A 27,302-nucleotide genomic window follows, 5' to 3' on the forward strand; every position below is an offset into this window, starting at 1 on the left:
CCCTTCCCCATCGGCGGGTCTCGGTTCCCGTCCCCTGGGGGACTCACATTCTGACGCTTCAGGACCGACCCACGGCGCTGAATACAATGAGGAGAGTGGAGAGCAGAGAGCAAGTTTTCCGTGGATGGGGGCTGGAGATGCACCCCATTTTGGATAATGGAGCGGGGGGTTGCACAATCCCTGCAGAAACTGTGTCTGGAATCCAGCACATTCCAGGCACAGAGTCGTATGTTGAGGTTGTGGAAGGTCACTCGCTTGAAAGACTTCATGGTTGAGTAGGCAATACTAGCTAACTGGGGCCTGGCAAGAGCACAGGAAGAGAGCTCAATGACAGACAAAGACAGAGACACACAAAGACACTCAGAGACAGTGAGCATGCACCCCCATGCACCCCATGGTTTCGGCCCCATCAGAACCCTTACCTCTAGATCCAGAGCAACAATCATCTCCCTAAAAAACAAACAAACTTCAATGCATCACAACCCCTCAACTTCCTCCGCTCTAGAGAAACAAACCAGAGGCTTGGCTACCAACACTGTTAACCACACACATCAGTGTCCAATCTGATTTTCTTCTACCTACCCCAGCACTTGGAACACATATTAAGTGCCTACCAAATACCATCATCTCATCAACAGAATGAACAAGTAAATGCTATCCAACACATTCTCCTACCACCCTCAGCCCTCTCCACTACATACCCGTCATTAATCCAACTGACATTGACTATCCAGCCCTAGTCTCCTGCCTGCCCTGCTACACACACAACTCCAGCTTTCTTCCCCCCCCCACCCCCCTTCCTTGGATAATTCAGTACAGGTGATATCACTTATCCCAACCCTAGATTATCAACTCCATTGCTATCACTACCTAGCTTGTATCTACTCCAGTGCTTAGTACAGTGCTTGGCATATAGTAATTATTTAACAACTACCATTATTTTTTATCAATAATACAAAGTCAATCATATTTATGGAGCACTTAATGAAAGCAGAGTACTGTCTTAAGCACTGGGGTGAGTACGAACTCCTAACTGCAGCCCCCTTCACCAGGGTGCAGCCACCACCACTATGTCAGTTATCCCTGATTTGGGTCTCCCTTCTTCACCCCCTTATTGCTATCCACTGCTCCATTGCTATCACTACCTAGCCTGTATCTACTCCAGTGTTTAGTACAGTGCTTGGCATATAGTAGGCATTTAACAAGTACCATTATTTTTTAATCAATAATACACACAAAGTCAATCATATTTATGGGACACTTACTGTAGGCAGAGCACTGTCTTAAGCACTTCAGTGAGTACAATCTAACTCCTAACTGCAGCCCCCTCCACCAGAGTGCCACCACCATTAGGTCAGTTATGCCCGATTTGGGTCTCCCTTCCTCACCCCTTTAATTCAAACCCTGAGCCCTGCCCATTCCTCAACCCCGTCAATCACCATAGTGAATAAAATCACTAATATCCCAAACCTAAGCATCCAATTTCCCTCACAAGCCACTCCCTAAAATCAGTTGGCCCAGCATTAAGTTACACCCCAAAAACATCAGGCCAAGTCACTTCTGATCCATCAAAAACAAACCATTTGTCCTACTCGCCTCAGCACCACCAGGACCACTGGTGTATGAAATAGGTACAGAAAGCCAACTTTGGGGGGCTCTTAATCCAATACATGAACTACTACAACTGAACTACCAAGCCATCAACTACCACAACTGAACAAAAGCTAAGCTAATCATAGGGCCATTACAGACCCTCCTCACCAAAAGGCCAGAGGAACACACTCTGTCTTCTCTCCTCAGCCTACAGCAAGTACAACCCACAAGCCTTACCTCTAGGACTTTAAAGGAACAGTACCCTTGCCCCATTGATTGGAGTGACTAATGGAGAGACTGGGTTTCCAGGAAGTGGGGCTGTAAGAGCAAGGGAAAAAACGAGGCAGAAGGCTATTAAGGAGAAGGGCACTTGCAGCTGCTCATCGTTAAAAGGATCTGGAAAAAATCCTTAATTATAGACACCTGCAACCCATTCAGATACTCCTCGAGAGGAGGGTCTAATTCTCATCCAGGGCTTTTCCAGTGCCTAGTACAGTGCTTTGCACCACGGAGGTTATTCAATAAACAAGAATAAACGAGCAAATGAATCAATGAAGCAGCGTGGCTCAGTGGAAAGAGCCCGGGCTTTGGAGTCAGAGGTCATGGGTTCAAATCCCAGCTCCATCACTTGTCAGCTGTGTGACTTTGGACAAGTCACTTCATTTCTCTGTGCCTCAGTTACCTCATCGGTAAAATGGGGATGAAGAGCCCCACGTGGGACAACCTGAACACCTTGTAAACCCCCCCCCAGCGCTTAGAACAGTGCTTTGCACATAGTAACAGCTTAATAAATGTCATTAAAAAAATTTAAAAAAGGAATCAATCAATGACTCAAGCTCTAAAGCTCTTCCCTGAGGACTCCCCAGCACCCAGGCCCCACAATCCCCTCCACTCTGTCCCTCCTTTTTGCTTCCTTTTTAATGGCATATGTTAAGCACTTTCTGTGTGCCAGGCACTGTGCTGGGCACCACTGTGGATACAAGACAGGTTGGACACGGTCTCTATCCCACGTAGGGCTCACACTCTTGTCCCTCCACTTTGTAGATGAGATGACTGAGGCCCAGAGAAGTGAAGCAAACAGCCCAGGGTCGCACAGCCGAGGGGTGGCAGAGCCGGGGTTGGGACCCAGATCCTCTGACTCCCAGGCCTGGGCCCTTTCCGCTAGGCCGTGCTACTTCTCTCCTCCCTGCTTCTGTTCCTTTCAGCCTCTTGGGAAGGACTATTGGTGTAAGAAATAATTAGAGGAGGCCAGGTTTGGGGGGGCTCTTAATCCAAGAGCCTGGGGAGAGTGGAAGGAAAAGGCAGGGAAGGTGAAAAAGACAGGAAGGAAGGGCGGGTCAGCTTTAAGGCTGGCCACTAGGGTGGCCGCTGATGGCCCTTGCAGATCTTGGATAATAATAATGGTATTTGTTAAGCGCTTACTTGGAAGCAAGCACTGCTCTAAGCCCTGTTGCCCAGGGTGTCTCATGTCTCACGGAACACTTTTTTAGGCTATTTATTTATTCTATTTGAGCGCTTACTATGTGTTCAACACCGTTCTAAGCCCTGGGGTAGAAACAGGTGAATTAGTTCGGATACAGTCCCTGTCTCTTATGGGGCTCACTGTCTAAAAAGGAGGGAGAACAGGAGAACCGCGGCACAGAGAAGGAGAGTGACTTTGACAAGGTCACACAGCCGACAAGCGGCAGAGCCAAGATTAGAACCCTTAACCTTCTTACTCCCAGACCCGTGCATGACTGACTTTTTTGAACTTCACAATGTTGATCCTTTCCTTTCCACTCATTCTCCAGTGTGCCATTATTTTACTCAAATTCACCCTTCATCGGCACTCCTCATTTCAGGGAGGTAGAATTTAGGGAAAATGGGGGAATTTTATGGTTCTTTTAAAGGCATGTCTCCCCCGAGAGGCCTTCCCTGATTAAACGCTCGTCAAACCTGGGGAAATGGGGGAATTTTATGGCTCATTTAAGGCACATCTCCACCAAGAGGCCTTCCCTGAGTGAGCCCCCATACCCTTTTCTTCCACTTCCTTCTGCGTTGCTCTGACTTGCTCCCTTTATTCACCCCCCTCCCTCAGCCCCACAGCACTTTTTTCAAGCACGATGTCTCGATGGAAAGAGCACGGGCATGGGAGTCAGAGGTCATGGGTTCTAATTCCGGCTCCACCACTTAATAATAATAATGATGGCATTTGTTAAGTGCTTACTCTGTGCAAAGCATTGTTCTAAGCACTGGGGGAATACAAGGTGATCACGTTGTCCCACGTGGGGCTCACAGTCGTAATTCCCATTTTACAGCATGGCTCAGAGGAAAGAGCCCGGGCTTTGGAGTCAGAGGGCATGAGTTCAAATCCCAGCTCTGCCAGCTGTCAGCTGTGTGACTTTGGGCAAGTCACTTCACTTCTCTGGGCCTCAGTTACCTCATCTGTAAAATGGGGATTAAAACTCCCATTGTCGGGTAGGGACCATCTCTATACGTTGCCAACTTGTACTTCCCAAGCTCTTAGTACAGTGCTCTGCACACAGTAAGCTCTCAATAAATACGATTGAATGAATGAATGAATTTTACAGATGAGGTACCTGAGGCTCAGAGAAGTTAAGTGACTTGCCCACGGTAACACAGCAGACATGTGGCAAAGCTGGGCTGGGTGATTTAGGGCAAGTCATTTAACTTCTCTGCGCCTCAGTTACCTCATCTGTAAAATGGGGATTAAGACTGTGAGCCCCACGTGGGACAACCTGATCACCTTGTATCCCCCCCCCCCCCAGCACTTAAAACAGTGCTTTGCACATAGTAAGTGCTTAACAAATGCCATCATTATTATTATTATTATTATATCTATAATTTCTTTATTTATATCAATGTTGGTCTCCCCCTCTAGACTGCAGACTCGGCTTGGGAAGGGAATGTGTCCACCAATTCTGCTGTATTGAACTCTCCCAAGTGGTTAGTACAGTGCTCTGCATACAGCAGGCACTAAATAAATACCATTGATTGATTGATTGGCTCTTAGATCGAAAGCCTGGAGCCTGGATAAAGTGCCATGATGCTTTCTCATGCTGCCAACAAACACCTCAATTGTGGGGAACAGTTTTGGGGTCCCAAGTGGGAAAGAAACTTTGAGTGAGGTGATTGTCTTCTGATCTAAAAACTTCATATAGTAGAGGCCACCCCATTTATCTCGTGCCTCATCAGGTGCACATACGTTTGCAATTTGTGGTTAGGCTGCTATCTCTTTGAGGTGGCTTAACTAATTCCACAGAAAGTAGTTTGTTTCAGCTGGGAGAATTTGGTCAAGGAGCCAAGCTGAAAAATTGCTAAGGGTTCTTGGCACTAAACTGGAACCAATCCAGGAATTGTGAAACTGGTAATTGACCTTTGAGATGTCAGTCCCAGCTCAAGTCCATGTACATGCCTTGCTTGTCACTAATCAGTCTATCAGTCAATTGTATTTACTGAGCCCTTACTATATGCAGGGTAGTGTACTAAGTATTTGGGAGAGGACTATTGGACAGAGCTGGTAGATACACTCAAATCGATCAATGAATAGTATTTATCGAGTGCTTACTATGGGCAGAGAACTGTACTAAGCGTTTGGGAGAGGACAACAGAACAGAGTTGCTAGACGCGTTCCCTGGCCACAAAGAGTTTACAATGTAGAGGGGGAGACAGACATTAATATAAATCAATAAATTCCAGATACGTGCATAAGTGCTGTGGGACTGAGGAAGGGGTGAATAAAGGGTGCAAATCCAAGTGCAAGTGTGAAGCAAAAAGAAATCTTCTATCTTGTCCAGCCTCGGTGCAGTTTTTAGGTGCAAAGAAAGTGCTTAATAAATACCATCATTATCATACACACCTTGCTTCTGCTGCAGGCACATGGGACAGTTGTGGAGAGTGGGAATAAACACACACACACACACACACACACACACACCCCTAACCCTCTTTCCCTGTAGCTCATCTTTAAACTCCACTTCTTCCCTCTGCTTATAAGGTATTATAGTGTCCATCTCTCCAACTTGATTTTAACCTCAGAAGGTGTTGTGCCTTAATGTTTCAACATTTCTTGCTCCCCACTTGTGCTCTTAGATTGTGAGCCCCCCAAGTCTAATTCTCACCTGTGCCTTCTCTCCCCGCAATTAGTATAGTGTACTGCACCCAATAAGAACATAATACCATTACAAAAACTGTTATTGATACTATGGCACTACTCTTTCTGGCCCTTAGATAGAGAAACAAAAGCAAGAGATGGTTTTCAGGAAGAAAACTTGTACCTTTTGGACACAGATAGTCTCTTTTTGGGTCAAGAAGACCTTAGGGAGAGAAACCAAAAGGGGAGGTGGCTTACTTGAAGCAAATGTCTCCTTTTCAACTTCAAATATCTTCTTTTCAGGCCTCAAATAATAATAATAATAATGTTGGTATTTGTTAAGTGTTTACTATGTGCAAGGCACTGCTCTAAGCGCTGGGGTAGATACAAGGTAATCAGGTTGTCCCACGTGGGACTCACAGTCTTCATCCCCATTTTACAGATGAGGGAACTGAGGCCCAGAGAAGTTAAGTGACTTGCCCAAAGTCACACAGCTAACAAGTGGCAGAGCTGGGATTTGAACCCACGACCTCTGACTCCAAAGCCCGTGCTCTTTCCACTGAGCCACGCTGCTTCTCCAAGACATTAGGTAGAGAAATAAAAGTAGGAGATTGTTTTCATGAAGCAAATTTCTCCTCTTCCACCTCAAATATTCTCTTTTCAGGTCATAGGGAGAGAAATGAAAGCAGGAAGTAGTTTTCATGACACAAATTTCACCTTTGAGGCCTTAAATACTTTCTTTTGAGGCCTTGAAGACCTGAGGTAGAGAAATAAAAGGAGGAGACTGTTTGCATGAAGCAAATTTCTCCTCTTCCACCTCAGATATTCTCTTCTCAGGGCTTTGTGTTGATAAATGAAAGCAGAAGATTGCTTAACCTGGCCAGCATGGTTAAGGCTCCCGCTTTCGTTGGTACAGGGGTGGGCGGGATGTGACAGTCTCCTCCTTCCTCCTCTGGTGCTTTCTCCTCAACTCCCGGAGCCTTGGGGTGAAGTGGGCACTTGAAATTTCTGAAAGGGAGGCCAAACCTTGGTTTGAACACAAAGTGACAACAGGGCTTTCCTAGGGAACAGCAGGAATTCCTTTTTGAAAGTCAGTATTCACTCAGCCTGCTACAAGATACAGGTAAATCGTTTTTCTTCTCTTTATATCAATCTAGGGGCTAGAAATGCACTTTTCAAAGGTGGATCTGGCTAGTATGGGATTCCAACCTCCTCGCCGGCCAGGAGTTGAGGTAAAGGATTTCTTTCCTTTAGAGACAGTCGCCTCCCTTTCTCTTCTCAAACAGTCCCTGAGGTCCACAGCTCGACTTGAGCCCTCATCCTCCCCTCGGGCCCGGCTTTCTGACATGAATCCCTCCAGGACAGAGCTATCCGAGGGACCCAACGGAGCAGTGGGAATTCACATTTTTAACAAATGGTTCGAGAAGCAGAGTGGCTTAGTAGAAAGAGCATGGGCTTTGGAGTCAGAGGTCATGGGTTCTAATCCCAGCTCCGCCATTTGGACTTTGGACAAGTCACTTAACTTCTCTATGCCTCCGGTACCTCATCTGTAAAATGGGGAAGAAGACTGTGAGCGCTACGTGAGACAACCTGATTACCTTGTATCTACCCAAGCACTTAGAACAGTGCTTGGCACATAGTAAGCGCTTAACAAATACTATAAAAGAAAAAAAAAAGAACAGCAGCTTGATTATATTTTCTGACTACGGGTTTTCCTGAGAGCAAAAAGCCTTTACACATTTTTCCTTCCTTGGATCTTGAAGTAGTATGGCTCAGTGGAAAGAGCAAGGGCTTTGGAGTCAGAGGTCATGGGTTTGAACCCCGGTTCCGCCACATGTCTGCTGTGTGACCTTGGGCAAGTCACTTGACTTCTCTGAGCCTGTTACCTCATCTGTAAAGTGGGGATTAAGACTGTGAGCCCCACGTGGGACAACTTGATCACCTTGTATCCCCCCAGTGCTTAGAACAGTGCTTTGCACATAGTAAGCACTTAACAAATGCCGTTATTATTATTATTACTATTATTATTATTATTATTATTATTGAAGTAGCACAAATAAGCATCCAAAAGGAAGAAATATGAATTTCTATCCCTAGATGGGGCTACTGTCCGCAGGTGGAGGTGATGATTTCTGTAAAGCTGGTTCTCATATGCTAGGTGGATATTAGGCACAAATGAAAAATGCATGCCTTCAATCAATCTTTTGCTCATTTATTATGCCCTTGGTCTGGTGCCCTGATTCTCAACAGGAAGGCCAAGGTATCATGCCATGCTACTTGATTTAAAAAAAAAAAAAGGGATCAACGGTTGCAATTCCAAATAATCCTCAAAATAAAAGCCAGTTACCAAAATTACTACCAATTTAGAGAGACAGCAGAACATCAGATAATGAACGTTGGGATGATTTAGAAACTCATTATTAGAAGACAGGAAACAACAGCGAAAATTATATTTCCCTAGTGACTAGTACAATCGATCCCCTAGGGATCCTAATCAAGCGCTTGGTACAGTGCTCTGCACACAGTAAGTGCTCAATAAATATGATTGAATGAATAATAAAGAAGTTCATAATATCACAGTCAATATAGATGCCATAATCACCAATCTATTGATAAATGTTACACAGCAAAGCCCAGCAGCCCTATTATTAAGGAATGTGTCTAATGCCCAAGTATTTTTCCTTGTAATATATAGTTTGGAAACAGTGGGACCTAGCCATTTAAAGTGCTTTGGAGGATAATTTCTGGGGATACAAAGAAGCAGAAATCCCTGTTGGAAAGAGGGTTAAAAACTGTACCAGGAGTCAAAAAAAACCCTGGGTTCTAATCATGCACTGCCAGTTATCATTATCATTAATAGTAATAGGTTCCTGGTTCTCCTCTTATCTCTCCAGTCCTTCATTCTTAGTCTCTTTTGCAGGCTCCTCCTCCCCCTCCCATCCCCTTACTGTGGGGGTTCCTCAAGGTTCAGTTCTTGGTCCCCTTCTGTTCTCGATCTACACTCACTCCCTTGGTGACCTCATTCGCTCCCACGGCTTCAACTATCATCTCTACGCTGATGACACCCAAATCTACATCTCTGCCCCTACTCTCTCTCCCTCCCTCCAGGCTCGCATCTCCTCCTGCCTTCAGGACATCTCCATCTGGATGTCTGCCCGCCACCTAAAACTCAACATGTCCAAGACTGAACTCCTTGTCTTCCCTCCCAAACCCTGCCCTCTCCCTGACTTTCCCATTATTGTTGACGGCACTACCATCCTTCCCGTCTCACAGGCCCGCAACCTTGGTGTCATCCTCGACTCCGCTCTCTCATTCACCCCTCACATCCAAGCCGTCACCAAAACCTGCTCGCTCCGCAACATTGCCAAGATCCGCCCTTTCCTCTCCATCCAAACCGCTACCCTGCTCATTCAAGCTCTCATCCTATCCCGTCTGGACTACTGTATCAGCCTCCACTCCAATCTCCCATCCTCTTGTCTCAACCCGCTTCAATGCATACTTAACTCCGCTGCTCGGATCGTCTCTGTGCAGAAACGCTCTGGGCATGTTACTCCCCTCCTCAAAAATCTCCAGTGGCTACCAATCAATCTGCGCATCAGGCAGAAACTCCTCACCCTGGGCTTCAAGGCTGTCCATCCCCTCGCCCCCTCCTACCTCACCTCCCTTCTCTCCTTCTCCAGCCCAGCCCGCACCCTCCGCTCCTCTGCCGCTAATCTCCTCACCGTGCCTCGTTCTCGCCTGTCCTGCCATCGACCCCCGGCCCACGTCATCCCCCTGGCCTGGAATGCCCTCCCTCCCGACATCTGCCAAGATAGCTCTCTTTCTCCCTTCAAGGCCCTACTGAGCGCTCACCTCCTCCAGGAGGCCTTCCCAGACTGAGCCCCCTCCTTCCTCTCCCCCTCATCCCCCCTCCATCCCCCCGTCTTACCTCCTTCCCTTCCCCACAGCAACTGTATATATGTATATATGTTTGTACATATTTATTACTCTATTTCACTTGTACATATCTATTCTATTTATTTTATTTTGTTAATATGTTTGGTTTTGTTCTCTATCTCCCCCTTCTAGACTGTGAGCCCACTGTTGGGTAGGGACCGTCTCTATATGTTGCCAACTTGTACTTCCCAAGCGCTTAGTACAGTGCTCTGCACACAGTAAGCACTCAATAAATATGATTGATTGATTAATAGAAATCATGACAATAATATTTGTTAAGTGCCTACTATGTGCCAAGCACAGCGCTCAGCGCTGAGGTAGATACATGGTAACCAGGTTGGACATAGTCCCTGTCCCGAATGGGGCTCACAGTCTTGATCCTCATTTTACACATGGTTTGTTCATTCATTCATTCATTCATTCATTCATTCATTCATTCATTCAATTGTATTTATTGTGTGCAGAGCACTGTACTAAGTACTTGGAAAGTACGATTCAGCAACAAATAGAAACGAGCCCTACCCAGCAACTGGCTCACTGTCTAGAAGTCAAGTGACGTGCCCAAGGTCACACAACAGAGAAATGGCAGAGCCGGGATTAGGCCCCACGTCCTCTGACTCCAGGCCCATGCTCTTCCCATTAGGCCATGCTGCTTGTTACCTACTGTGAGACTTGGGCAAATCACTTAACTGCTCTGTGCCTCAATTTCCTCATTTGTAGATCTCTCTCTAACTTAAGACTGTGAACTCCTTGTGGGAACAGCGACCATGTCTGACCGATTCAACTTGTATCTAACTTATTGTCTAGAACAGTGATTGACAATTAAGTCAGTACTTAACAGAGAAGCAGTATTCATTCAATCATATTTATGGAGCACTTACTGTGTGCAGAGCACTGTACTAAGCACTTACCTAATGGAAAGAGCATGCTTTACCTAATGGAACCCATGCTCATGGTGGGTCAGAAATGTGTCTGTAATCTTGCTACACTGTACTCTCCCAAGTGCTTAGTGCAGTGCTCTACATACAATAAGTGCTCAGTGAATACAGCTGACTGTCTAACTTTTCCACTAGGCCACATTGCTTCCTAGGAGAAGGCTTGGCAGGTTGATGACTGTCAAAAGGAGACACTGAGCCCATCTGTTCCAAAAAAGCGAGGGATGAGGTAGGAAGTAGAGGCAAGCAGAAGGAAGAAATCCTGGCAGCCCAGGATTTGATCAAGCGCATAGTACAGTGCTCTGCACAAAGTAAGTGCTCAATAAATACGATTGACTGAATGAAGCTGGTCTCTTTCTACACCTCTAATAAGGATGCCTCTAACCGGGGTTGCTCTTCTGCTAGGTTATGCCAAGTCACTGGACCAGAACCTTCTAGAATTAGGAGCAGTAGCCACAAAGAAACAGCTGGCATCTTTGCCTTGGCCACCTGATTCCCAGGCTTCCAGAGGCTTGAGATTCCCCAGAGAGTGCCAGCTAATCAGCCTTGTTCTGCCTGGACAGCAGATACTGGGGAGGTAGGTCAAGACCCAAAAGCCTGCTCCATCTATGTCTCATTGTGGACAGAAAACGTTTCCCCCAACTCTGTAATATAGTACTCTCTGAATACACTGCTCTGCACTCAGTTCAGTGCTTAGTATAGTGCTTTGCACTCAGTAAGCCCTCAATATGATTGCAAGAATGAATATTCTTCCAAATACTTGGTACAGTGCTCTGCACAAAGTAATAAAAATTGATGATTATGGTACTTGCTAAGTGCTTACTACGTGCCAAGCACTGTTCTAAACACTGGGGTAGATATAAAGTAATCAATTTGGACACATGGGGCTCACACTCAATCTCTGTTTTACAGATGAGGTAACTGTGGCCCAGAGAAGTGAAATGACTTGCCCAAGGTCACACAGCAGACGTGGCAGAGTCAGGATTTGAACCCAGGTCCTTCTGACTCCCAGGCCTGTGAAAGTGAGCGCTCAATAAATACGACGGATTGATTGATTGATTGATCATGCCCGAGGAACTGATCAGAACAAGGAAATGCCCTTTCTACAGTAGATCAAATACTTTTTTTAAGTTCCTGAAGGTTTTATATTTATAATTGAAGCTTTTTCTGTCCTTCCAGCACCAATGTCACCAAATTAATTTCACTTCCTCATCGGGATACATAAAACTTTTCCTTAGCTAACATTTTGGTACTTTATAATCTTGTCACTTCACGCAGATGACAGAACTGCCATAAGAAATAAGGTCTCGCTAGAATGAGAAAAGAGCTAGGTACCTGCACCTAACCTCTCTCCTCGGCTCCCCTCTCGAAAAATCAACAACCAACAGTACACTGTAACAAAGCAGACAATCAAACGGAAGGAAAAGACAGAATAATTACAGATGACTGGACAACACTCCAGATGGCATTTGGGGCATCACAGTTAATAAGCAGCCTGTTTCAGGGGACCAGCATGTTAGCACATTATTGCAACAACTGGAAACCGGCAGCTGAAGCATATCTTTCCAATTATCCCAGGAATGGCGGATGTGTAGCGGGCCAAAAGCAAGTAAAATTGGGGAGCTGGATGTTCCCCAATACTGCGAGTGCGAGATCTGATTTTCTTAATAAAACTGAGTAACTAAGCAGAACCCATCATGAGGCAAAAATTAAAGGGTTCTGCTGACGTGGTAGCAAGCTGAAACTAGACGGCTACATTTCCACGCCTCCTAAAGATTATTTCTTACTTTGTCATTAGCAGGCATTTACTTAAAACGTTTGTCTGTGGGGTGTGATGAAACCAATCCAATAATCTGTTTTTAATGCCCAACTCCTCTAAACTCCTTGTGGGCATGGGCCATATCTACCAACTCTGATGAATTGTACCCTCCCGAGCGTTTTGTATGGGGCTCTCCACAAAGCAAGCGCTCAGTACATACCACAGATCAATCGATAACCATCGATAGATAAGCAGTATGGCATAGGGATAGAGCACGGCCTGTGAGTCGGAAGGTTTGCTGCCATTTGTCTGCTGCATGACCTTGGGTGAGTCACTTCATTTCTCTGTGCCTCAGTTATCTCATCTGTAAAATGGGGATTGAGACTGTGAGCCTCACGTGGGATAGGGAGAGGGTCAAACCCAATTTGCTTGTTTCCACCCCAGCTCTTAGAATAGTGCCTGGCACATGTTAAGTGCTAACAAATACCACAGTTATTATAATTATTGTTAGTATTATCATTGATTGGGCTGCCCTTTGAATTAATTCAGTCTCAGCAGGAGGAAGGAAAGGATTATCGCCAAGCCCATTTCACAGATGGGGAAACTGAAGCTCAAGGGATCTGAAAACCCCAGATCAGGCTAGATTCATTCAGTCATATTTATTGAGTGCTTACTGTGTGCAGAGCGCTTAGTAAAGCGCTTGGGAAGTACAAGTCGGCAACATATAGAGATGGTTCCTACCCAACAACGGGCTCTAGAAGGGGGAGACAGGCAACAAAACAAAACATGTAGACAGGTGTCAAAATCGCCAGAACAAATAGAATTACAGCTAGATGCACATCATTAGCAAACTAAAAAGAACAGTAAATATATACTAAACGTTTTCCAATGGCTGTTAACACTGTCCAAATATTTCCTAACATAGTGTTGTGATGACCCAGCCAAGAGGAAAAAGTCTCAACTGTATTTTCAACACAGTCTTGTAGATGTCTCCTAAATATCTGATGCAGAAAGAAATATTTGATACCACCAGCATCTGAATCTTCCTTGTCCCATAGCAGGGCATTGGAGAATTTCATTGTTTGGAGAAAGTCTTGTAGACAGATAACCTCTACCTAGTCAATGAGTGACAAAACATCCTATGAATTGTACATACCACTGTAAAAAAACAAACAAGCAAACAAACACTCCAGGGAGAGGGGCAGGGGGTTGGTAGATTAGACTCAAACTTCCCCATTAATCGAACCACCCCAATTGCTGCTCCTGCATATTCCCCTCAGACCCAGGATGCCAGCAATCCCCGCTACAGTATTCCCCACATCGCTCATTCTCGCTTGACAGCTTCGGGGGACGAAGGATGAATGTTAAGTTTCCTGTCGCACTAGGCTAAGTATCTCATCAGCTAGTTAGTTCTGTGCAACACATCTTCATTGTCAATCTGCTGAGGGTGGTACTCCCGGCAGGAGAGCCCGAGGGGAAAATCTGTGAAGGGCAGGCTCTTCAGGGCTGTATTTCTAGTGCTTTTGCCTACAGCGAATAAAAGAATAGGAGGCAAAAGAAGGTTGGGTGAAACCTCATGTTGGGTTCCTGATTCCAAGCAGCGTGGTGTAGTGGAGAGAGCCCGGGGGCCTGGAAGTCCTGGTTTCTAATCCTGGCTTCACCACTTGTCTACTGTGTGACCTTGGACAAGTCATTTCACTTCTCTGGGCCTCGGTTAGCTCATCTGTAAAATGGGGGTTAAGAATGTGAGGAACATGGGCTGGGTCCAACCTTGTATCTACTCCAGTGCTTAGTACAATAGCGCTTAGTGAAGCAGCGTGGCTTAGTGGAAAGAGCCTGGGCTTGGGAGTCAGAGGTTGTGGGTTCTAATTCTGGCTTCACCACTTGTCAGCTGTGTGACTTTGGACAAGTCACTTAACTTCTCTGTGCCTCAGTTACCTCATCTGTAAAATGGGGATTAAGACTGTGAGCCCCACGTGGAACAACCTGATTACCTTGTATCTACCCTACCACTTACAACAGTGCTTGGCACGTAGTAAGCGCTTAACAAATTATTATTATTATAATGCCTGGCATATAGTAAGCACTTAACAAATACCATTAAAAAATGAGTGTTAAAAAATCATCACCATTTCAGGTCTCAGTGCTCCTCACCCCATCCCGGGAACTCCATGTTCTAGAGCCAGCATGACCTAATGGATAGAGCCTCGGCCTGAGAGTCAGAAGGACCTGGGTTCTAATACTGGCTCCGCCACTTGTCTGCTGTGTGAGCTTCAGCAGGTCACTTCTCTTCTCTGTGCCTCAATTCCCTCATCTGTAAAATGGGTATTAAGAACGCAAGCCCCATGTGGGACAGGGATTGTGTCCAACCTGATTAGCTTGTATTTATCCCCGCACTTAGAATAGTGCTTGGCACCTAGTAAGCACTTAACAAATACCATCATTATCATTATTATCATTAGGCCCGCTGCACTTGTCAATCATATTTATTGGACACTTACTATGTGCAGAGCACTGTACCATGCACTTGGGAGATTATGATATAACAACATTGGTAGATAGGTTCCCTGCCCACAGCGAAGTTACCTCAGGCTCTCACTTCTACTGGACTCTCTTGCCGGCCTTCCCACCATTAATAATAATAATGATGGCATTTGTTAAGTGCTTACTATGTGCCAAGCACTGTTCTAAGCACTGAAGGGGATACAAGGTGATCAGGTTGTCCCATGTGGGGCTCACAGTCTAAATCCTCATTTTACAAATGAGGTAACTGAGGCACAGAGAAGTTAAGTGACTTGCCCAAAGTCACACAGCTCCCCTTCTGCGTCTCACCTCTTAGAGAGGTGCTCCCTCAATGCTCTATGCTACCCCTCTAGACTACAAGCTCACTGTGGGCAAGAAACATGTCTACCAACTCTGTTGTACTGGGCTCTCACAAGTGCTCAGTACAGTGCTCTGCACACAGTAATCAAAACAATTGATTGCTTGATTGACTGATTAAGCTTCCTACTATTCTCACTCTTAACTTCACTCTCTTGGAGAGCTCATCCCATCACCTGGTTTCAACTATCACCTCTGTGTAGATCAATAGATCAATGGTATTTATTGAGCACCTACTGAATGTGGAGCACTGTACTAAATGCTTGGGAGTGTGCAATACTGCGAGTTGGGAGCACGTTCTGTACCCACGCGAGTTTACAGTCTAGAGGGAGGACTCCCAAATCTACCTGTCTCATCCTTTTGCCTTCAGGGACTCAAGCAATCCTATCTACTGAATCCTTACTGTATGCTTAGCACAGCACTAAGCACTTGGAATAGTACAATAGAACAGGATTGGAAGACAGCTTCAGCGCATCGGCACTTGGATGTCCCACTGGCACCTCAAACTCAGTATCTCAAATTTATTCACCTGTCCCCATAAACTTACTCCTCCCCCTTTCTTATCTCAGTTGATAACCCTGTTATCTTCCCTGCCCATTAAGCCCACATCCTCAATATCATCCTTGACTCTTTGGTACCTTTAAACTTCACATTCAACCTACTGCCAAGTTCTTCCTTCACAACTCCTAGAGCCAAACTGCTACCACCCTGGTTCATTCATTCATTCATTCATTCATTCATTCATTCAATCATATTTATTGAGCGCTTATTGTGTGCACAGCACTGTACTAAGCACTTGGGAAGTACAAGTCAAGCTCTAGTTATGTAGTGGCTAGAATACTGGGTTATTTCCTCTCTGTCTCCAGTCTCCCTCTCACCACCTCCAAACTCTACTAATCAATCAATCAATCAATCGTATTTATTGAGCACTTACTGTGTGCAGAGCACTGTACTAAGCGCTTGGGAAGTACAAGTTGGCAACATATAGAGACAGTCCCTACCCAACAGTGGGCTCACTACTACCCACTACGGGCACGGATGACTTTCCTGAACCACAGCTCACCCTGCATCTCTCCTCTCCTCCAAACTCTCCGTTGGTTCCCCATGCCTCTCCACAGCAAACAAAATCTCCTCCCCGTTGGCTTTAAGGCTCTCTCCACCATCTTCTCCCCATTTTAGACATTAAGCTCGTTTTAGGCAGGGAACATGTCAACCAACTCTGCTGTATTATGTTCTCCCCAAGCACTCTGTACAGTACTCTGCACATAGTAAGTGTTCAAAAAATGGATTAAGTTGACTTGTAAACAATTCTCTTCTCCATTACCTCCCAGCTTGATGCTTTCATTTCTCCCAACTGCATTTCACTGTTCACTCCTCCACCTCTGCTGCCTTGCTCAGGCTGTTTCCCCTGCTTGAAATTCCCTCCCCAGATCTGACAGGATGCAACTTTCCTCATATCCAAAGCCTTATTCAAACTCTTATTGAAGACACATCTCCTCCAAGAGGCTTTCCCTAAGCCCCCTTTTCCTCTTCTCCCACTTTCTGTGTCGCCCTGACTTGCTCACTTTATTCACCTCCTCTCCCAGCCCCACAGCACTTATGCACACATCCGTAATTTATTTATTCATATCAATGCCTGTCTCTCCCTCTAGACTGTAAGCTCATTGTGGGCAGGGAATGTGACTGTTACATTGCTGTATCATACTCTCCCAAGGGCTTAGTACAGTGCTCTGCACACAGTAAGCACTCAAAAAATATGATTAATTGTTTGACTAATTGGTATTCATTCATTCATTCATTCAATTGTATTTATTGAGCGCTTACTGTGTGCAGAGCACTGTACAAAGCACTTGGGAAGTACAAGTTGGCAACATATAGAGACGGTCCCTACCCAACAGTGGGCTCACAGTCTAAAAGGGGGAGACAGAGAACAAAACAAAACATATTAACAAAATGAAATAAATAGAATAAATATGTACAAATAAAATAGAATAATAAATACGTACAAACATATATACATATATACAGGTGCTGTGGGGAGGGGAAGAAGGTAAGGCGGAGGGGATGGGGAGGGGGACCTCCCCTTATGATTTTGGACACGAAGGTGAGGGTCCAGTTATAACATCCAGATAAATTAAATCGTCAAGCTAATCAGGAAACTTGTTTTGCAAAGAGGGCAATCTCTGAAAATCATTTAGCTCTAGAGTTCTCTCATATTCACTTGAAGAGTATCCCTCCCTCTAAGTATCTTCTCTGTGCCTGAAGTCTTAACTGCAACCCAGACTGGCTCCTTCCTTCCTCCCTTTCTTTCCTTGGCAACGGAGTTTAAGAGGGGCAGGAGAAATACTAAGCCTGGGGATGAGGTGGGAGGGGAAATTTACAGTAAAATTTGTATTTTCTTGTAATGTCCAGGTGCCACATTGGAGTTTATCAAACAGGGGCTTACGTCTAAGTCTGTGGGAAAATGCACTGCTTGACAGAATGACATTTTAAGGAATATCAGCCCCTACTATCACATGCCCACTTTTAATTGAGTACATGATGACTGAGGCCAAAATGATTTTAGACTTTTTCCCCTCATATATTAGCTTCATTTAATGGTATGCATTGAGGCTTCATTTAATATCTGTTATCGATTTTGTGAATAAATTTTTTTTGTCAAGTGTTTTCAAATTGAAAAATTATTTTATTATGATAATTATAATTGTATAATTATAATTATATAATATATAAGTATTATATATAATTATATTGTATGATTATAATATTATTATCACAATCATAATATAATTATTATATGATGGTTGTCATAATCATACAGTCATAATATATTTATAATAATTATATATGATAATGATGTGACATTTATTATTGCATAATATAATTATAGTGATATGGTTATTATTATAATTATATGATGTAATGACTATAATTATATGATTATTATATAACATGATAATAATAATATTGTGATTATAATTTTCAGGTTGAATAATTATTCAATCGTATTGAGCGCTTACTGTGTGCCGTGCACTGTCCTAAGCGCTTAATTACATTTTTGAGCATTTGATACACGTAGAGCACTTTATTAAGCCTTCAGAAAAATTCAGTAGACTACCTCAATTCTTTAAAGCTTAAATAAAATTAGTGGAAACTAGTTAGGTACCTTCTCCCTCCTCAATTTAAGATTAACTTTGTCATTGTCACGTGTGGCCCAATTGTGTACTATAGCTTTTCCAAGATGTCCTGTGTAAAGAGAGAAGCAGCGTGGCTCAGTGGACAGAGCCCGGGCTTTAGAGTCAGAGGTCATGGGTTCAAATCCTGGCTCCACCACATGTCTGCTGTGTGATCTTTGGGCAAGTCACTTCACTTCTCTGGGCCTCAGTTACCTCATTTGTAAGGCCCTCTTAAAATCCCTCCTTAAACAAGCCTTTCTTGATGAATGCCCAGAACCCTAAGTTGTATAAACCCTTCAGCCTTCACTAGCTGATGAACTTATTTTATATCCACCCTCAGCACTTTAATTTTTGATATAGACTACTCTATTGGTAGATTTCGTTATGTCTGTGTCCTCTGTCAGAGTCTAAGTTCCTTGGGAAATCCTTGGGATGTCCTAGTGGCAAGAGCATGGGCTTGGGAGTCGGAGGCTGTGGATTCTAATCCTGGCTCCGCTACTTATCAGCTGTGTGACTTTGGGCAAGTCACTTCACTTCTCTGTGTCTCAGTTATCTCATCTGTAAAATGGGGATTAAGACCGTGATCCCCTCGTGGAACAACTAGATTACCTTGTCTCCACCCCAATGCTTAGAACATTGCTTGGCACATAATGAGCGCTTAACAAATACTATAATAATAATTATTACTATTATTATTGCTGGCAGGAAATGTGCTCTACTAAAACTATAAACTCTTTGAGGGCAGGGATTGTGTCTACCAACGCTCCAGAGATCAGTAAATGCTCAATAAATACTACTGATGGATTCCTTTGTCCTTAGAACATTGCAATGCACCTTGTAGGGGCTCAATAAATATGAATACTACAAACACTATTGCTACTACTAGATTGTAAACTCCCCAAGAGCAGAGATTATGTCTACTTTATTGAATTCTCCCAACCGCTATGTAAAGTGCCCTGCATGTAGTAAAGTGTGGCTTAGTGGAAAGAGTATGGGCTTGGGAGACAGAAGGATCTGAGTTTTAATCCCAGCTCTTCTACTTGTCTGCTTTGTGACCATGGGCAAGTCACTTAACTTCTCTGTGCCTGTTACCTCATCTGTAAAATGGGGATTAAGACTGTGAGCCCCACGTGGGACAACCTGATAACCTTGTATCTAAGCCAGCGCTAAGAACAGTGCTTGGCATATAGTAAGTGCTTAACAAGTACCATCATTATTATTAAATGCTCAATAAGTACCAATTGATTGATTACTACTACTACTACTATTAACATTGCTAATAAGGAATTCCTCTTCATTCTACACTTCCTATTCCTGTAGCTACAACTCTCCTTTCACTCACACCACCTTACTTTTTTCATTGAATTTTATGTGCTGTTCAGTTTTGTCCAGATATGTCTTTCATACATCTGTGCACATCACTGGTTTCTCTGACTTGGATGGTAAGTAACTAGAGGGACAGAACCATGTCTATTTAACCTTCAGTACAGTATTTAATAGAGTCATTATCTAGTACGTAATGATAGTAGCATTCTTGGAGATTTGTATTGAGTGGGAGGGTGGTGGGAGGAGAGGGGCAAGGGGGGGAGAATAAATTCAGGAAAAGGATTGAAGGAGAAAAGTGCATAGGGTTTAAAAGAAAACCAAAAGGCTACCCTCCCATTTTATACAATTTAACTCACTGTTAAGCATCACTGATGTCCTTTCAAAACAAACTACCCTTTTTAGAATAATTAGGGTGTCCTTTTAAGTCATATCCATTTTTACTAGTACACAGTACTTGCTACCAAATTTTCCCATTTTCAGATTCCTCAAATGCCCATATTTTGCCTTTTAAAAGAGGTTTCAAAGTGCATAAAATATAGCACGCTTTAATGTATACACCTGAAATAGTTCAAGGGCCAGAAAATGGATAGGTCTACTGTAGGGGTATTATATCAAAGTTTTATTTTCAAATTTAGTGTAGCAATATAGTGGTGAGATTTATAGAATCAAAAAGGCTACTGTGACTTTTTATTGAAAACTGATTTTAGCAGCTCATATTTTTCACAGTGATTTCTTTTTGGCCATGTACAAATATCATTTCTGGAGATGCATTCTTCTGAATGTAATTTATTTCACTCTTGCTATGATTTGGAGGAAACTTTCAAGGGTTCAGGTGACCTGACCTTTAATAAAATTAGGTAATGCTGCCTGTCAGCTACACTGATATCCAGAGAGATTGGAGGGAAGGAATTTACACCCTGCTCAGATCAGACATTGGACTCTTTTAATTATTTTGTCAATATCACTTTCCATTTATTGAAACTATGCAACCTGCATTTTATGGTTGGCCCTTATTTGCTTATATCGCAATTTCCTTCTGTGAACTGCTCCACATTAAATTCCTCATTTCAGGCATGAAATTAGTTAGAGGACTTTACCTGACTCCATTTCAAACAATCAGGAGGAATACTGAGCACTTGCAAAGAGTCAATTACTTACATCTATGGTGGGAAAGATAAAATCACTTCTTTCAGGATATTTGGATTCATGTTAACTCCATTAAAATGGTGTTTGTTAAGTGCTTAACGTGTGCAGGACACTGTTCTAAGCACTGGGGTGGATACAAGCAAATCAGGTTGGACACAGTCCCTGGCCCAGGTGGGGCTCACAGTCTCAATTAAGTCTATTATAACTTCCAATATTAGTCCCTACGATATTACTGTCCAAAATCATCCAAAATACCATCAAATACTAGGAAAATGAAAACAATTTCAAAAAAACAATGTGACAAACCAAACAATACATAGGTACTCCTAAGAAACATGTGAGTGGCTGATTAATAGAGGCAGGCAGAGGCCTGAAAAAAGAAAATACAAAGTCACTAAAGATAATACAAAGGTCAAAACAAAAACATATACTCCAACTTTAAAATGTGGTAAAACCAGGAAAGAATTTGACTCTATTGTCAGCAGGGAATGTGCCCTGTGTTTCTACTGTACTACCCACAAGTTTTGAGTACAGAGCACTGCACTCAGTGGATGCTCAAGAAATAATACTACTGTAAATTATTATGGTACCTGTTAAATCAATCAATCAATCGTATTTATTGAGTGCTTACTGTGTGCAGAGCACTGTACTAAGCGCTTGAGAAGTACAAGTTGGCAACATATAGAGACGGTCCCTACCCAACAGTGGGCTCACAGTCTAGAAGATGCTTCTTATGTGTCAAGCACTGTTCTAAGCACTGGGGTACCTACAAATTATTTGGAATTCACGGAGTACCTGTGCCAAAGGGCTCACACTCTATATAGGAGGGAGAACAGGTATTTAATCCCCACTTTAAAGATGAGGAACCTGAGGTACAGAGAAGTTAAGGAACTTGTCCAAGATCATTCATTCACTAGTATTTATTGAGCGCTTACTGTGTGTAGAACACTGTACTAAGCCCTTGGGAAGTACAACACAGCAGATAATTGGCAGAGCTGGGATTAGAACCCTGATCCTCTGACTCCCAAGCCTGTGCTCTTTCCACTAGAACAAACTATGTAATGATAACAGTAATAATAATTATTACTATTTGTGTGATATACGTTACATGCTTACTATGTGCCAACCACTATATTATGCTGTGCAGTTGATATGAGACAATCATATCAGACACTTTCCCTGACCCACAGGCTCAGATTCTAAAAGAGTGTGTAATCCCTATTTTCATTCATTCATTCCTTCACTCATTCAATCATACTTATTGAGCACTTACTGTGAGCAGGGCACTGTACTAAGCACTTGGGAGAGTATATTATAACATGCCCTGCCCACAATGACCTCACAGCCTAGAGATAAGGGACCTGAGGCCTAAGGAACCTAAATGACTAACCCAAAAAAATCACACAGCAGGCAAAATGTGGAGGCAGGATTAGAACCCAGGGCTTGACTCTCATTCTCACACTATTTTCATTACAGATACAGAATAAGGAGGCAGAGTTGCGTAGCAGAGCAGTCTGGACATGAGGCGATGGAACTGAAAGAGATTAGGTTGAACGACTAAGAAATTGGGCAGGGAGCAGATGAGAATGTTGTCTAGAACTGAACATTTATATTAATGTCTGTCTCCCACTCTAGCCTGTAAACTCATCGTGGGGAGAGAATGTGTCAGTTTATTCATTCATTCAATCGTATTTATTGAGCACTTACTGTGTGCAGAGCACTGTACTAAGCGCTTGGGAACTACAAGTTGGCAACATATAGAGACGGTCCCTGCCCAACAGCGGGCTCACAGTCTGGAAGACTAAGGGCTTGGAAATCAATCGTATTTATTTATTGAGCGCTTACTGTGTGCAGAGCACTGTACTAAGCACTTGGGAAGTACAAGTCGGCAACACATAGAGACAGTCCCTACCCCACAGCGGGCTCACAGTCTAGAAGGGGGAGACAGAGAACAAAACCAAACATACTAACAAAATAAAATAAATAGAATAGATATGTACAAGTAAGATAAATAGAGTAATGAATATGTACAAACATATATACAGGTGCTGTGGGAAAGGGAAGGAGGTAAGATGGGGGGATGGAGGGGGGGACGAGGAGGAGAGGAAGGAAGGGGCTCAGTCTGGAAAGGCCTCCTGGAGGAGGTGAGCTCTCAGCAGGGCCTTGAAGGGAGGAAGAGAGCTAGCTTGGTGGATGGGCAGAGGGAGGGCATTCCAGGCCCCGGGGATGACGTGGGCCGGGGGTCGATGGTGGGACAGGGGAGAACGAGGCACGGTGAGGAGATTAGCTGTGGAGGAGGGGAGGGTGCGGGGTGGGCTGGAGAAGGAGAGAAGGGAGGTGAGGTAGGAGGGGGCGAGGTGATGGACAGCCTTGAAGCCAAGGGTGAGGAGTTTCTGCCTGATGCGCAGATTGATTGGTAGCCACTGGAGATTTTTGAGGAGGGGAGTACAATTCAGTACAATTCAGCAATAAAAAGAGACAATCTCTGCCCACAATGGGCTCACAGTCTATAAGAGGGGAGATACACATCAAAACAGGTAAACAGGCATTAATTAGAGTTATAGATATGTACATGTGTACACACAAGTGCTGTGGAATGGGGCGGGGAGGGGTGTTGAACAAAGGGAACAAGTCAAGGCGATGAGGAAGGGAGGGGGAGCTGAGGAAAAAAGCGGGGCTTAGTCTGGGATCCACAGCCTTGAGTCTTACAATGACGTTCATCAGCTGTTCACAACAGGAGAACTCAGCTCCAACGTGACCGTGACCTCGGAAGAGTAAAGCAGAAATGAAAGCCACAGTTCCTGCCCCCAAGAAATGTGCCACTCAGTGACAACCACTGTGGTTTAATGAAGTTCTTACTATTTGCAAAGCACTGTACTTAGGCACTGGGGTAGATACCAGATAATAACATCCCACATCCCACTGTTTCAGCAGGAGGGAGAACAGGTACTGAATCCCCATTGTGCAGATGAGACAACGGGGACGCAGAGAAGTTAAGTGACTTACCCAAGGTCACATAGCAGACAGTGGCATAACAGATTAGGACCTGGGTCTGCTGATTCCCACACCCATGCTCTGTCCACTAGTCCACACTGCTTCCCTTGCATGGGACCTGGATAGTTATGAAATTACTTACCATAAAAAGGAAAGAGACATGTGCATCTACTTATAACAAGCTAGTGAAATGATGGATAACTGGATCGATACTTACATAATAGAATACAGAGAGTCCTCAATTTTTTGACAAAATTGGTTCCTGAATAAATCAACCAATAGTATTTCTTGAGTAGTTACTGCGTGCAGAGCACTGTACTAAGCCCTTGAGAGAATCTATTATAACAGAGTTGGCAGATATGCTACATTGTCCTCTCCCAAGTGCTTAGTACAACATTCTGCACACAGTAAACACTCAATAAATATGACTGATGGACAAATCCTAATTTGAGAAGAGTAGCACATGAAGTGCACTACTCACTGACACACTGCCTGTGGTAGCTCATTAAACTGGGATTATTTGGCATTGTGAGACAGTTAGCTAAGGCATGGATACTGCCCAGGGCCATAGCTGACCTCTCCACCACATGGTCATCTTCCAATTAATCCACCACTTGAGCCAAATCTAAACAATTTGGGAATGTACACATAGATGATTATAGTTGGTCAATCACACTTGTTGAGTGCTTACTGTGTACGAAATGCTGTCCTACGCACTTGGGAAAATTTACAGACACATGGCCTGCCCACAGTGAGTTTACAGTCTACAGTATCATCCTTTAGATTTCTACTGAATTGAGGCTGTATTTGGGAGCAAGCCAGAACATTTTCAAAGTAACCTGATTTTTGCCTCCAATTGTTACTTCCCCCCTGTGTGAGGTCCTAAAGAAAAATTGGCTGTTGACAATTGTGTCAAATTTATTAGGGTATGAATACATCAAAGAATATTCCCTTGTGGCTTTATTGCTTGATGAAGTGCTAAAACGGTGCCATAATCCAGTGATGTTTTAGTACCGCATTATCACTTCTCTCTAGAATTAGTCTCTTTCTTTGTCAAACCATAACATATATGGGATGGTCTGCGTATGGGGAAAAGGCAGATTTAGATGAGTTAAACTGATTTTTTAATAGTCCTAGTCTCGTAGTGGGGAGGGAATGAACAGGCCTAGCTGGAATAATCAGTTGGGAGTCAGAAGGATGTGGGTTCTACTGCTGGCTACTCTAAGGCTTAGTGGAAAGAGCACAGATTTGAGTCAGACGTCGCGGGTTCGCATCCTGAAATCTTAAACTGACTACAGAAACCACTGCGAATGTTTCTAAAACAATTCCCTAACTGGTCTGTGCAGAGCACTGTACTGCATATTTGGGAGAGTATATAATACAACGGAATTGGTGGAAATGTTCTCTGCCCACAATGTGCTAAGTGTCTCACCTATTAGTGACACCTATGGGCTAAACTCAGCATTAATGACAAGACAATTAGGTCCTAATCGCACTGAAGGAATATTTTTGCAACACGGCTTCAATGGAGAAGATGTGTGTTTATGGAGAAACATAAGCCCGGGCTTGGGAGTCAGAAGGACCTGGGTTCTAATGCCAGCTCCATGACGTACCTGCTGTGTGAACTTGGGCAAGTCGCTTCACTTCTCTGGGCCTCAGTTACCTTATCTGTAAAATAGAGATGAAGACTGAAAGTCCTATGTGGGGCAGGGACTATGTCTAACCTAATTAAGTTGTATCTACCCCAGTGCTTAGCAAAAATACCATAAAAGAATGCAGCTGTTGATCTGATGGACCTGACAAGTGATGACCAAAAGGAGAGAGGCAGAGGAAAGATCTTTCCCTCCATCCCCACCATCTCCTTCCCCTAATGACCATACACTTCATTAACATAATGAAGTGGCCATACACTTCATTAACAAAATTGACACTATCAGGTGTGATCTCCCTAAAATATCCTCTGGTCCTCTTCAGTCTCCCTCTCTTCCTCTTCCCTCTTCTACTCTCCCAATATTCCCAGCAGTATCTCAAGAAATGATCTCTCACCGACTCTCTAATCTATGCCCACCACCTGCACTAATGACCACATTTCTTCATATCTTATTAAAACACTTGTCCCCTACCTTCTTCACTCTTTAGCTGCCATCTTCATCTGTTCACTTTCCCAATGGACATTTTCCCCATGTTTTCAAACATACTTATCCCTTATCCTAAAAAGCCCTCCCTTGACCCCATTGCTCCCCCCAGTTTTCGTTCCAGCTCCTTCTTACCATTCCTCGCAAAACTCCTTGAGCGAGTTGTCGACACTTGCTGTCTCCATTTTCATTCCTCCAATTTTCTCCTGGATCTCCTCCAGTTTGGTTTCTGCACACTTCACTCCACAGAAACAGCTCTTCTCAACCAGGATATGGCCCTTCGTTATTGCTGGAGAAAAATATCATCAATCGTATTTATTGAGCGCTTACTGTGTGCAGAGCACTGTACTGGATTGTCCATTATAAAGCAAACTCAAATGATTCTCTTGGGTGGAATGTTCTTTCCCTCTGCAGAAAGGGAAACTGTCTCAGAGTCATCCATGGCTTTCCACAGAGATAGAAACGACATTAAGCTTCTTTTAGGAATCATCAAATGTGTGGGTGGCTGGAGAGAAGTAGCTTTACTGAGTGTGGGTAATTGCTCAGCTGTGCCTTTCAATTACTATAGTTGACGGTTGTACATTCCCATTACCTGTACCACGTTAGACATCTGGTCACCTGGAATTCAAGTTTCTGCTAGGTAAAAGTTAAGATAAAGTTTCTTATTCCTGATCTTCCTCAATCTCTTTGTATGAATAAGGGACTCCAGCACTAAGGAGTTGTGAAACAATAGGCTTAGTGGTCCAGGTGTACTTGACTTTTCTGCTCTCTTACCATCAGGAAAAGGAACACGTTTGCAAGTTGCCTAAAAAATTCTAAACCCATTCTCTTTACTGCCCTAGATGAAGGCTGGGAAATAATATGTTTTTATTCATATGACTCTGTGGCCTGTTTGGTTTCCTAGTTTGGTGGTGGCATTATAATACAACAACTACAAATATACAGCCTTACATATAATGGACAGACTGGGACATCTGTTGGAGTGGAAAAAAGAATGATGAAAGAAACATTGAGAAAGATTTGGAATCAAGATAACCTGTGCATTCCCTTACTCTACTTGAATATCTGTGGATTCCTCAAGTAGAGCTCAGGTGGATATTCATGGAAGATTGAAATATGCATTATTCATTGTGTTTATTATTTAATCTTCCCCTACCTTTGCTTATGTACTTTAGTGCCAGCTCCCCATCTAGACTGCAAATTTCCTGAGGGCAGGGATCATATCTACTAACTCTATTGTACCCTCTCAAGCGCTTAGTACAGAATAAGTGTTCAATAAATACTCTGACTGAAGATCTTCATCATTGGGATTACAACTGTTTCCTATCA

The 27,302-nt window shown here is 43.7% G+C and overlaps 1 protein-coding gene across 1 annotated transcript in view; it reads right to left on the reverse strand.

Moving 5' to 3' along the window:
* Positions 1-8: 8 nt before the first annotated feature.
* ZC2HC1C (zinc finger C2HC-type containing 1C) overlaps positions 9-27,302 on the reverse strand; it is a 103,653-nt gene continuing 76,359 nt past the window's right edge. Inside the window, exons 5-6 of the transcript XR_005455939.1 lie at positions 26,109-26,262; positions 9-450 (exon numbers count right to left, since the gene is read on the reverse strand). The gene's annotated coding sequence lies outside the window, so the exon portion shown is untranslated. The remainder of the gene's footprint in view (positions 451-26,108; positions 26,263-27,302) is intronic.

Source organism: Tachyglossus aculeatus, chromosome 23 (genome assembly GCF_015852505.1).
Source record: "Tachyglossus aculeatus isolate mTacAcu1 chromosome 23, mTacAcu1.pri, whole genome shotgun sequence".
Lineage (NCBI taxonomy): Eukaryota > Metazoa > Chordata > Mammalia > Monotremata > Tachyglossidae > Tachyglossus > Tachyglossus aculeatus.